Source organism: Symphalangus syndactylus, chromosome X (assembly GCF_028878055.3).
Source record: "Symphalangus syndactylus isolate Jambi chromosome X, NHGRI_mSymSyn1-v2.1_pri, whole genome shotgun sequence".
In the NCBI taxonomy this organism is placed as follows: Eukaryota; Metazoa; Chordata; class Mammalia; order Primates; family Hylobatidae; genus Symphalangus; species Symphalangus syndactylus.
This window is the reverse complement of record NC_072447.2, coordinates 31008156-31022150: the sequence shown is the minus strand read 5'-3', so window position 1 is coordinate 31022150 and position 13995 is coordinate 31008156. Positions and strand designations below refer to the sequence as shown.

The 13995-nt window shown below is 45.3% G+C and overlaps 1 pseudogene; it reads left to right on the top strand.

Moving 5' to 3' along the window:
* Positions 1 to 932: 932 nt before the first annotated feature.
* Positions 933 to 3270, top strand: LOC129475261 (solute carrier family 35 member C2-like; annotated as a pseudogene).
* The last annotated feature ends 10725 nt before the right edge of the window (positions 3271 to 13995 follow it).

The window sequence follows — 13995 nt, the reverse complement described above, 5'->3', positions numbered from 1 at the left end:
TAGTAAAGCCATAAAAAATATCCACAGAATGATAGATAGTGGTCACCTCTGATGACAGAAGGCAAATGAAGTCAGGGTAGAGCACCACAGGGAGACTATGAAATGCCCAATGTCTGTTCATTACTGTGAGCCTCCACTCTAAAAAACTTTATATGATGTTTATCTAAATGTAAAACAGAACATTTTATGCATTTTTCTGAATAAGATAGAATTTATTATACATATAGGCCAGGCACAGTGGCTCACGCCTGTAATCCCAGCACTTTGGGAGGCCGAGGCGGGCGGATCACCTGAGGTCGGGAGTTTGAGACCACCCTGACCAACATGGAGAAACCCTGTCTCTACTAAAAATACAAAATTAGCCAGGCATGGTGGCGCATGCCTGTAATCCCAGCTACTCGGGAGGCTTGAGGCAGGAGAATTGCTTGAACCTGGAAGGCGGAGGTTGCAGTGAGCCGAGATCGCACCATTGCACTCCAGCCTGGGCAACAAGAGCAAAACTCTGTCTCAAAAAAAAAAAATTATTACACATATATAAAGAATGACTTAAGCACTAAAATTATAATTTATTTATTTATTATTTATTTATTTATTTGAGACAAAGTCTCACTGTCACCCACACTGGAGTGCAGTGGTGCAATCCTAGTTTACTGCAACCTCCCCCTCCCGGGTTCTAGTGATTTCCCTGCTTCCGCCTCCCCAGTAGCTGAGATTACAGACCTGTGCCACCACGCCTGGCTAATTTTTGTATTTTTCGTAGAGACAGGGTTTTGCCATGTTGTCCAGGCTGGTCTCAAACTCCTGACCTCAAGTGATCCAGCCGCCTCAGCCTCCCAAAGTGCTGGGATTACAAGTGTGAGCCACTGCACCCGGCTAAAAACTATAATTTAAAAAAATAAAGTCCTTACACTTTGGAGTTGTTCCTGGGACCCATGCGGTCATCATCTTGTGGACAAGGCCAGGATTCCCTTCCAGAGACATGTAATCCAGTCACCTTCATCACTGTAGCCAACAGCCAGCACCCACTCCAGACATGTGAGTAATGCATACTACATCAATCATTTCTATTAATGCATAATCGTTAGGGAAACTCAGAATGCTAGAAAGAAGGAGACATGTCACTCATAATTATACTACCTAAATATAACTACTATAAGCTTTTTTAGAATTTTTATTTCCAATCTTTTTTTTTTTTAAAGTTTTTTGAGACGGAGTTTCACTCTTGTTGCTCAGGCTGGAGTGCAATGGCATGATCTCAGCTCACTGCAACCTCTGCCTCCCGGGTTCAAGCGATTCTCCTACCTCAGCTTCCCAAGTAGCCGGGATTACAGGTGCCCGCCACCACACCCAGCTAATTTTTTGTATTTTTAGTAGAGACAGGGTTTCACCATGTTGGCCAGGCTGGTCTCGAACTCCTGACCTCAAGTGATCTGCCCCCCTCAGCCTCCCAAAGTGCTGGGATTACAAGCGTGAGCCACCGTGCCTGGCCTATTTCCAATCTTATCTGCCCTGATTTCTCTATATGGTTATAATCAATATATATGGACAGTTTTGCAGCCCGCTTTTTAATTTGTATTAAACAAGTATATTTTCGGCCAGGCACAGTGGCTCACACCTATAATCCCAGCATTTTGAGAGGCTGAGGCAGGCGGATCACTTGAGGTCAGGAGTTCGAGACCAGCCTGTCCAACATGGCGAAACGCCGTCTGTACTAAAAATACAAAAACTAGCCAGGTGTTGTGGCAGGTGCCTGTTATCTCAGCTACTCGGGAGGCTGAGGCAGGAGAATCACTTGAATCTAGGAGAAGGAAGTTGCAGTGAGCCGAGATCGTGCCACTGTACTCTAGCCTAGATGACAGATCAAGACTCTGTCTCTACAAAAAAAAAAAAAGTATATTTTCGTATATGTAACACTTTAAATATACCATGTTTAATGGCTGGGTAATAGTCCATCTGATCTGGCAAATGAACTATAATTCCTTTGCTGTTGTTGAAAAATTAGGTATATGATGTAATAAACCTTTAAAACCTTTAAAAGTCGGCACCCCTGTCAGAGCAGACCTAGGGACCTGTGAGCCCTGCACCCAGTTAACCACTGAAGGGGTTGGCTCAGGCTACCAGCCCCTTTGGTGAGAACTCTGCCTGGGGCTCCGCTGATGGTTCTGAATCATGGAGGTGAAGAGGACTTCTCTAGCCAGGTGACGTTCTTGTTGAAAGTCACAGTCTACCTCAATCGGCTCTTCCTGCAAACTGTCTTTAAGAGAGATGCCTGCCCCCACTGATCCAGGAGCTAGGGCGTAGCAGCTTTCATGGATAGGGAGGTGGGCCCTCTTGTGACCTTTGTGTGGAAGGCAATGTTGACTATGCTTCTGCACTGGCAGGCATCGCCTTCCACAATGAAGGGCGCTGGTTGAATGATCCAGCCACAAGCCCCTCGTGGTGCTGAGCTGGACCTACTACCTCAGAAGAGTGGCTCCCACAGCACCGGCAACAGCACTTGACATAGGGTTGTCCAACTGGAGCTTCACAATAACCAAATCTTTAGCTATCCTCTTCATCGTCAATCTTCTCTCTGATCTCCAAGCTGGAGGAGCTGCAATGGCACTGGTCCTTGTGATCCTCCTCATCGCCAGGGGTCTCTTCATGTTCACCTTCAAGTCCACACAGCCCAATGTGGAGGGCTTCGCCTTGGTGCTGGGGACCTCGCTCATTGGTGGCATTCGCCGAACCCTCACCCAGACATTCCTGCAGAAGGCTGATCTTGGCTTCCAGGACTCCATCGACAGCATGTTCCACCTGCAGCCGCTCATGCTTCTGGGGCTTTTCCCTCTCTTTGCTGTATGTGAAAGTCGCCATTTGTCCACGTCTGGGGAAATATTTCATTTCCAGGATACAGGGCTGCTCCAGGGGTACTTGGGAGCCTCTTCCTTGGTGGGCGTCTCACCTTTGGTTTGGACTTCTCTGAGTTCCTCCTGGTCTCCAGACCCTCCAGCCTCACTCTCTCCATTGCTGGCATTTGGAAGGAAGTCTGCACTTTGCTGTTGGCAGCTCATCTGCTGGATGATCAGATCAGCCACCTGAACTGACTGGGCTTCCTTCTCTGCCTCTCGGGAATATCCTCAAAACCCTGCACTCCAGAGGTGATGACAGCTCTGAACCCTTGAAGGGGCTGGGCTCCAGTTCAACCTGGAGCCACTGCCCTGAAGCGGCCAGCAGGAGGAAGATGACAATGGGGAGGAGGAGTACTTTATTGCCCAGAGACAGCAGTGACCAGCCAAGGGGAGCAGCTTGGAAGCAGGCCACTCCCTACTAACACTTGGCAGTAGCACAGGGGACCTGGGTGGCTGGCTCTTCATGGCAGCCGGGAGCAGTGGACCAGGAGTCACCTGGGCGTGACCATGTGGTGTGGCCAGGTCAGGGACTTGTGGCTCCTGCCCCTCTCTTTGGAGCATGGTCAAACAGAGAGGGTGAGCACCAGACCAGCTTGGGACCTGGCCAGAACTGGGCCCAAGCTGTGCTAGAATCACAGCAGGAGATGGGAGTGGGCTGGTTCTCCTCAACTATTTCCCAGACTCTGACAGCCAAGTCTCATTTCTGAGGCTTAGCAGCTTTCTAAGGGGACTGGGTTTGGACTGCAGAGCAATTGGGAAGGGGATCTGGAGAGGCTGGGGCCCTCATCACCTGGGCAGCATCTTTTCTCAGACAGCAAATTTATTTATACTTTAGAAATACATGGTTCACGGTCCAGAGAAAAGGAACAAAAAAATCCCTCATAAGCAAAAAGGTTTCTTTAACTTTAGGATTATTCCATATAACATTCTCATGAAGCAGAGCAATTGGATCAAAAGGTGTGAATATCATTGAGGACCAATACACATTACCAACTCACATGAAGGATTTCATACCAGTTTACATACCCATCAACATTGTCTGAGTGGTCATTTCACCAAAGCCTCAAATGCCCCATGGCTTTCTGTAGTTGTTCATTTTGTTTTGTTTTCTATCTTTTTTAATTTGGGTGAGAAATTAATTCTGGTTTTCATTTTAATTATTTCTTCAATAATTAATAAGGTGGAAGTGTTAGAAAGTCACATTTTCCAGTGCCTATCAGAGCACTAGGCTAGTTGATTTAAGTTGTGTTAAAATAACTTTCTTCATAGCCACACAATAGCTGCTTCCAAATTTCCATATAGTGTCTAGAAATAGCTATCTGTTTGAATATGTATTTGCACAGCAATTTCAAAATATTGAGAAGATGTCAGTTGTCTATAACTAAGAATAAGCCTACCCAGTGAAGATTATTCGGCGGAGACCTAAACTCCCAAGCTACCCATTGGTATTGCCAGGAAATCCACACCACAGTATTGCTGCAATTTACAGATGAGTACCCTAAGCCTTGGAGGTTTTAAGAAACTTGCCTGGCTGGACATGGTGGCTCACGATTGTAATCCCAGCACTTTGGGAGGCAGAGGGGGGAGGATCACTTGAGTCCAAGAGTTCAAGACCAACCTGGGCAACATGACGAAACTCCGTCTGTACAAAAAATACATAAATGAGGCAGGTGTGGTGCATGCACCTGTAGTCCCAGCTACTAACTAGGGAGGCTGAGGCAGGACCGTCCCCTGAGCCTAGGAGGTCAAGGCTGCAGTGAGCCATGATCACACCAATGTACTCCAGCCTGGGCAATAGAATGAGGAAGAAGAAAAAAAGAAAAGGAAATTTTCTCAAGAGTCCTGTAGATATATGAACCTCAGAGAATGTAAATAGATGATCAGGGCAGAGTGGATGGGGGTCTTCAGTTCATAGAACAAAAATCAAATTAAGTAGCAAGAATGACATAACATCGTTACAAGATCTTTCCGGTACATCTCAAATACAATCACTTCTTATATCTCTACTGCTACTACCCCATCCAAAGCACATCCTCTCTGTCTCTGCTGGATTACCACAGTAGTCTGCAAACTAGTTTCCAAGTCCATCCATAATCCTCTACAGCTTACCTTCTACATGTCTCCTAAAGATATTAGCAATCTTCCTTTTTTTTTTTTTTTTTTTTTTTTGAGACGGAGTCTCGCTCTGGCCTAGGCTGGAGTGCAGTGGCGCAATCTCGGCTCATTGCAACGTCTGCCTCCTGGGCCCAAGCAATTCTTCCGCCTCAGCCTTCTGAGTAGCTAGGACTACAGGCTCATGCCACAATGCCTGGCTCATTTTTTTTGCAATTTTGGTAGAGACGGGGTTTCACCATGTTGGCCAGCCAGGCTGGTCTCGAATTCCTGACTTCAGGTGATCCACCCACCTCGGCCTCCCAAAATGCTGAGATTACAGGCGTAAACCACCATGCCTGGCTACAATCTTCTTTTTCCTTTTATTCATTTGGCAGTGAAGGGAACTTGCATAGGTGACTCTGGTCATCTTCCTCTGACATCTTGTAGTTCCTCCCCACCCCCAGTGGAAAAAAAGAACCATAAGTACATGAGCCCAAGCTGACGCATTCCCCACCTGTAGGACTTGGGCTTTGCCCATGCCTGGGTAGGAAGAGCAGCCAGACCATCATCTCGGCCACCTGAAACAGTCTCCCTCATTCTCCCTGCTCAATTTCCAGCCTGCCAGATGGAGGGGTGTCTTGAGTACCTGCTATGGGACAGACACCATGTCAGATAATAGGTACAAGACAGTGAACAAGATACAAATGATTCTAGAATTTTGGCACTTACTTTCTAGCAAGGAATACTGACAAAAGTAAATAAACAAAGAAAATTCATGCAGTGTGATAAGCACTAGGAAGAAAGTGCAGTATGAAATTAGCCTAGAAAGTAATAGGGAGGGCAGTCAACTGACTTATATTGGGTGGTTAACAAAGGTCTCCCTGGGAAAATGACATTTAAGCTGAGACTCAAAGGAAGAGAAGGAGGAGTGGGGTTGGGGTTGTGGAGAGGCTGAAAGAGAACAGTAAGTTCAAAGACCCTGAGGTGGAATAAAAATGGGCAAGCTCAGTGATCTGAAAGATCAGAATGTTCTTGGTGCACAGTGAGCAAAGGGAAGTTCGATATGAAACATCCCTGAGATGTAAGCAGGAGTCCAATCACGTAAGGCCTTAGAGACTATGATAAGGAGTTTGGACTTCATTCAAGGTACAATGGAAAGGCATAAGAAGAGTTAATGAAGGGAAGAAAATTAATCAACTATCCCTTGATGTTCTATGAGAAATGGATTGGAATGTTCATGAGTGGTGGTGGGAAGACCAGGTGGGAGCCTGTGGCTCTGATCAGGTGAAAGTTAATGGTGGCTGGGACTGGGCTGGTGGCCATGAAGATGGAAAGAATTGGAGGGCTCTCAAGATACATTTTAGAGGTAGAATCAAAAGAAATTGCTAAAAAGGAAAATCCACATTCACCAAATACTAATAGATTCGTTTGTGTCTTTAACAGTTAAACAATCAATAAACACCCCTAGATCAAAATGGCAAGAAAAAAAAAAAAGAAATGTAAAGACTATTCTAGAAAGAAATGTTGGCCGGGCGCAGTGGCTCATGCCTGTAATCCCAGCACTTTGGGAGGCTGAGACGGGCAGATCACAAGGTCAGGAGTTCGAGACCAGCGTGGCCAACATAGTGAAACCCAGTCTCTAATAAAAATACAAAAAAATTAGCCAGGCATGGTGGTGGGCGCCTGTAATCCCAGCTACTTGGGAGGTTGAGGCAAGGAGAATTGCTTGAACCTGGGAGGTGGAGGTTGCAGTGAGCCGAGATCACGTCACTGCACTCCAGCCCGGGCGACAGTGCAAGATTCTGTCTCAAAAAAAAAAAAAGAAAGAAAGAAAAAGAAAGAAAAGTTATACTGCCATTTGTGATTTAAATTTTAAGAAATCATTCTGAAGGACTTCGATGAAACAGGCACTTATAATTGGATGGCTGATGACTCACAACATGTATAATCATTAAAAAATAAACTTTTTGGCTGGGCGCGGTGGCTCACACCTGTAATCCCAGCACTTGGGAGGCTGAGCCGGGTGGATGGCCTGAGGTCAGGAGTTCGAGACCAGCCTGGCCAACATGATGAAACCCTGTCTCTACTAAAAAAATACAAAAATTAGCCGGTTGTGGCGGCAGGCGCCTGTAATCCCAGCTACTCGGGAGGCTGAGGCAGGAGAATCGCTTGAACTTGGGAGATGGAGGTTGCCATGAGTGGAGATCGCACCATTGCACTCCAGCTTGGGTGACAAGAGCGAGACTTCGTCTCAAAAAATAAAATAAAATAAATATAAATATAAATAAATAAATAATTTTTTTAATTGAGGATGACTCCAAGGTTTCTGGTTGAATAATGAGTTGGTTGGCATTGCCCTTTACTGAGATAAGGACAACTGGGCAGGGAAATAAGGTAAAGGTTGTGCACAGGGATTAAGAGTTCAACTCTAGAGAGGCTGAGGCAGGAGAATGGCGTGAACCCGGGAGGCGGAGCTTGCAGTGAGCCGAGATTGCGCCACTGCACTCCAGCCTGGGCGACAGAGCCAGACTCCGTCTCAAAAAAAAAAAAAAAAAAAAAAAGAGTTCAACTCTAGACATGTTAAGTTTGAGGTGGGCTTAGTCTTCTTGACTCTGGATAAGGTAAACACACGATGGTTCTTTATAAAAATAGATGTAACAACAACAAATTAAGCACTAATAACAGTGGAGAACAATCTGTAAAAGAACTTCCAAAAGTAAAAGCACCCAAAACTGCTGTGTTTCTCAGAGAATTTATTTGAAACTTGCAAATAATAACACTATGAGATAGGTACAGGATTATTGCTCTCATTGTAGATGAGTAAACAGAGAGTGGAAATTTTAAAAACTCATCCAAAAAATACACATCTAATAAGGGGAGAAATTTGGATTATATAAATTGTAACAATCTATGGTACATGTAGGAAAAGGTTATTTTTCTAAGACCTTGTGCCCGATGGTACGTTATTGTCTCCCAGTTCCAAACTGGTCCTTGCCAGGCCTGGGACTCTGCAAACATTTCTGCTTTGCCAGCTGCTCTCTGCTAGGCTCTGCCAGTAGGGGGAGCTAGATAGAGACTGTAAGTCGGGAAAAGGGAAACTAGACTTGCTCCTCCCCATCTGCTTTCTACATCTTGACTGCAGCAGTTCCTTGCAGCAGGGGATGGCGCCCTCTCCCCTGAGGTCTGGGTCCCAGTCCCTTCCTCGACGTTTCTAAGTTTTAATAATTCCAGCCTCTTCCTTTATTCACTCAGCCTTCCTTTGCTCACCTTAGAGTTCTCTTTTGAGTCTTTCCCAAGTCAAAATCCTTTATATTAATTTCTGTTTAAGTGACTGATGTGGTTTCTGTCTCCTGACTGACCCATGGCAGATACAGGCCTAAAAAATGAAAATTCCCAGCCAGTGTCACTTATGAATATGGACGCTAAATCCTAAATGTAATTTTAGTAAACTCAGCAGCAAAACAGTTAAGGCTCATGACATGGATCATCCTGGTGAAGCAGGCCTAATTTAATATGTTAAATTAATGAAATTTAACATATTATTATGCAAGACACAATCAAGGAAAGGGGAGACAATTATGACCAAAATCAAAGTCCTGTCCTTCATGGAGCTTCAGCAAAGCCAGATATTTATATATTGTAAATTATATATTATATATTTAGACAGCGTCTTGCTCTGTCACCCAGGCTAGAGTGCAGTGATGTGATCATGGCTCTACTGCAGCCTCCAACTCCCGGGCTCAAGTGATCCTCCCACCTCAGCCTCCCAAGCAGCTAGGACTACAGGCACATGCCACCACACCCAGCTAATCCATGAGAGCTTTTAATAGGGTATGTGACATGGTCAGGAAGGTCAAAGGTCAGAGAAGGCCTCCCTGAAGAAGTGACACTTGGACAGATATTTGAAGGACACATAAATAGCTATCCAGGCAAAGAGACGAGGGAAGAGCATGTGCAAAAGTCATGTACTACGCTGGGCACAGTGGCTCACGCCTGTAATCCCAGCACTTTGGGAGCCCGAGGTGGGCAGATCACTTGAAGTCAGGAGTTTGAGACCAGCCTGGCCAACAGAGTGAAACCTCATATCTACTAAAGATACAAAAATTAGCCGGGTGTGGTGACATGCACCTGTAGTCCCAGCTACTCAGGAGGCTGAGGCAGGAGGATCACTTGAGTCTGGGAGGCAGAGGTTGCAGTGAGCCGAGATCTCACCACTGCACTCCAGCCTGGGTGATAGATCGAGACTCTGCTTCAAAAAAAAAAAAAGAAAGAAAGAAATCTCCACTGCAGTGTGCTCATCCGGGGTGCTTTTAAATATCTCACACTGCACAACAGACTAATTATGTCAAAATTTGGGGGGAAGACCCAAGCATCAGCATTTTTAAAAATTCCTCACATGATTCCAATGTGTAGCCAAGGTTGACAATTGACAGACTATTATTGTATTCAAAGTCCTATTCTAAATTCCAGTGGTGTTAAAATAAATAAATAAATAAATAAATAAACAAACAAACAAAGCATGCAATGTGTGCCTCAGCTGGGCGTGGTGGTTCACCACTGTAATCCCAGCACTTTTGGAGGCCGAGGCACGAAGATCACTTGAGCCCAGGAGTTCGAGACCAACCTGGGCAACATAGTGAGACTGCCATCTCTAGTTTTAAAAGTAAATATTCCTTTTGGTAGGAGATAGCTAAAATAAATAAATAAATACATAACATATTTTTAAAAAGAAAAAATGTATGCCTGTATACGGAGTTCCTTCACTTATTAATAACGTGCTATTTTTACATAAAGTAATTTTTCCTTGAGCATTCTGGTCTTCTCAAACAATTAAAGATAAGCAGGTTGGTCAGACATTTAAACTTATAACTGTTTGAACCTTATTAATTGCCCACTTCAAAAGAACTAGTGGACTTAAGATGCAAATGAAAACTGCAAGTTCAAAGCTATCAAAAAATTAATTATTGAACCTCTCTGTTGTTGCAGAGAGATGATTATTTGATAACACTCATGGTTATTTCAGAACCAAAGGAGGTGCCTGTTATAAAGAAAGATTCTAATCTCCAGTCCCTTCATCTAGAATTTTAAAATTGTAGTCACTTTTTGGAAAAAGTTTTTATTGTGAAATAATTTCAAACTTGCAGTGTAGATAGCTATAAATAGTTTTGATTTATAAGAGAGTAAGTTTATCATGTCCCTTTACCCCCTAAATACTTCCGAGCGTACGTCCCAAAAACAAGAACATTCTCTTACATAATCACAGTTCAATCACAAGAATTTGGAAATTTAATGGTGCTATAGCACTATTATCCAATCTACAGCTCATATTCAAAATTTTTAATTGAATCAATAATGTCCTTTCTAGCACTTTCTCCCAGTCCAGGATCTAATCCACAAGTACACATGGCATATATCATGTCATGGCTCTTCGATCTCCTTTCATCTGAAATGGTTCTGTTAATATGTTGCAGAAAATCTTTCAGTCTGGGTTTGTGTGATGTTTTCTCAAGAGCAGATTGAGCTGCACTTCTTTTTTTTTTTTTTTTTTGAGACGGAGTCTCGCTCTGTCGCTTAGCTGGAGTGCAGTGGCACCATCTCGGCTCACTGCAGTCTCCACCTCCCAGGTTCAAGCCATTCTCCTGCCTCAGCCTCCTGAGTAACTGGGATTACAGACAGCCGCCACCATACCCGGCTAATGTCTGTATTTTTAGTAGAGACGGGGTTTCGCCATGTTGGCCAGGCTGGCACGTTTTTTTTTTTAGGCAGAGTCTCGCCTCTCTCTGTCGCCCAGGCTGGAGTGCAGTGGCACGATAACGGCTAACTACAACCTCTGCCTCCTGGGCTCAAGCGATTCTCATGCCTCAGCCTCTCCAGTAGCTGGGATTACAGGCACCCGCACCCACGCCTGGCTAATTTTTTGTATTTTTAGAAGAGACAGGGTTTCATCATGTTGGTCAGTCTGGTCTGGAACTCCTGACCTAAAGTGATCTGCCCGCCTCGGCCTCCCAAAGTGCTGGGATTACAGGCGTGAGCCACCGCGCCCGACCAAGTTATACATTTTTGGATGGGGATGCCACATAAGAGATGATGTGTTCTTCTCGGGGAACCACATCAGAAGGTTCATGACGTCAACTTGCCCGATTGCTGGTGATGTTTGCTTTGATCACTTGGCTAAGATGCTGTCTAGTGTCTGTCAGGTTATCATGATAATGTTACTAATTTCCCTTTGTGATGTAATCTGTGGGGATCTACCTGCAGGTTCCAGGCTAGGCTGAGGTGAGTGAGGCTTAGGGATGTAAGCAGTACTCCAGGCCCTGTTGGGGAGATCCTAGTCTCCCTTTTTAAAGACACCTTGTCACGTAATCAGTTCACCTACAGTCTCTTATCAGGTTCAGGAGGAAGTCTTGCAAAAATAAAATTATGCTATCAAAATTTTAACAGGGAATTTAAATCAAATCAAGACATCAAATTTGGCATAAATGAGATGAAAAGAGAAAGCAGGAAGAGTAATCTAGGCAAGTGGGGCAAATAACAAAAGCAAAGCAAGCAGGACAGGGCAGGGTCTGCTGGGCAAACTCGGAGCAGAGAGTAGTGGTTGGGATGACTGTGAAGGCCTCCTAACTGGGGCCCCTAAGTCCATCCTTGTCCCCTTACAGTCTGTCTCAGCATAGAAAGCCAAGTGATCCTTTCAAACTCTAAGTTGCACTTGGAAGGAAAGGCTAATGGCTCACAGGGCCCTGCCTGAGCCACCCACACCCAGCTTGCTGACCTCTTCGCCCACTGATTGCCATAGCTCAGTGACCTTGCAGTACAGAGCTGCTCTGCTCCAGCCCTGCAAGAACAGAACAAGCCCACCTACCTCGCCTCGCCTCCCCTGCCTCGGGAACTTTGCGCTATATCCCTGGGCCTGGGACATTGTGTCCCCAGATAGCCATGTGGCTCCCTCCCTCTCCTCCTTCAGATTTCTGCTCAACCTTCTCAGCAAGACCTTCTCTGACCAACCCCCGCAAAATCCTCCCTGCTACCTCCCTACCTCCCTTCTTTGCTTTACTTTTCTCCAGGGCACTTACAAGCAGCCAACAGGCAAAATGGGGTTCTTTGCTTCGTCTTCGACATCCCACTAGAATGCAAACTCCATGAGGCGAGGAAGTTTTGTGTCTTGCTCACTTCTGGATTCCCAAAGCCTAGAACATGCCTGGTGCATAAGAGCTCAGTAAATGTGTGTGTCTTTGTGTGTGTGTGTGTGTGTATGTGTGTGTGTGTGAGAGAGAGAGAGACTGAGACAGAGAGAGATAGAGAGAGAAAACGAAGGGAAGGGAGATCAGATAAGATTGAGAGGTAGGTTGGAACTAGATTTTATTGGTTGTCTGACACGATGGATTTACCATGAAGATAATGAAGCTTAAGGAAAGGTCCTAGCAATGTGCACATGGCCATGTGTTTAAATTTGCAAAAGTAGGCTAAGTTCGGTAGCTCATGCCTGTAATCCCAGCACTATGGGAGGCCAAGGCTGGAGGCTCACTTGAGCCTAAGTGTTCGAAACCAGCCTGAGCAACATAGTGAAACTCCATCTCTATAAAAAATACAAAAATTAGCTGGGCATGGTGGCACGCACCTGTAGTCCCACCTACTTGGGAGGCTGAAGCGGGAGCATCGCTTGAGCTCAGGAGATTGAGGCTGCAGTGAGGCGAGATTGCACTACTGCATTCCAGCCTGGGTGACAGAGTGAGACCCTGTCTCTAAAATAAAATAAAATAAAATAAAATAAAATAAAATAAATTTGCAAAAGCAAAATGCTTAAGCTGCAATCAGTTAGAAACACTGTCTCCATTCCAACTTACCCGCCATCTCAATATATGCACAGAGCATAGTGCTAAGCTGGAGCTTTTTCCCAGAGTTCTCAGCTCTATGTGGTTCCAGGTTAGCACTGGCCACTAGAGTCATTCTGCGGGCGATGTGGAGGGTAGATGTACACCAGCGGGCATATTTTTGAAGCTCTGAAGGTTAGTCTAGGGTGTGGGGGTAGGCACTGTGGCAGCTTGCAGGCAGTGTCACTGATCTGATCCCTCACTTAGGCGACACTGGAAAGCTCCTTCAGGGACTCCAAAGCCTGGGTCAAATGCATGTGTAGTTGCATGGCAAAGAGTACCAGCTTCTCGTGCAGGCCACACATGATACCATGACAAGAGGTGGTGAGAGGTTGGACACGTGTTCCACTTTGTCCCTAAGCATTCCAATTGTTATCCACATGCAGCTCTCCTTCCTAAATGCTGGTCTGGCTGACCTACAGCAACTTCAAGCTCAACAATAAACATGGAGGTGACAGCTTACACATACTCTTCCCCCAGACCCCACAGTGGCATAGGATCGAATCCCTATAATAAATCCGTTATTCTAGATCTCTCATGGCAGTTCTGCTTGTCAGATCGACCCCTGACTAATACACTTTCCACTATGCTCAGTGACATTAGAGTGGCTACAGGCATTTTGGGGATCTAGCTAGGGGAAGTTGAGTTGGAGATATATTTGGCTAGGGTTTAGAGAAACATACATGTTTGACGGTCATTTCCATGAATGATTAAGTCATTGATTAGCCATCCAAATAAAGAATAGCTCTCAGGAAAACTCCTACACCCCACCGCCAGAGGACATATCACAATATGATCATGTCTCAGGGCACCTGGCACCAGATGTGGGTAGTAGACAAAAAACGAGGCTTATGGTCAGGTGCAGTGGCTCATGCCTGTAATCCCAGCACTTTGGGAGGCCAAGGTGGGCAGATCACCTGAGGTCAGGAGTTTGAAACCAGCCTGGCCAACATGGTGAAACCCCGTCTCTACTAAAACTACAAAACTTAGCCAGGCTTGGTGGTGTGTGCCTGTAATCCCAGTTATTCAAGAGGCTGAGGCAGGAGAATTGCTTGAACCTGGGAGGCAGAGGTTGCAGTGAGCTGAGATCGCGCCACTGCACTCCAGTCTGAGTGACAGAGTGAGACTCTGTCTCAAAAAAA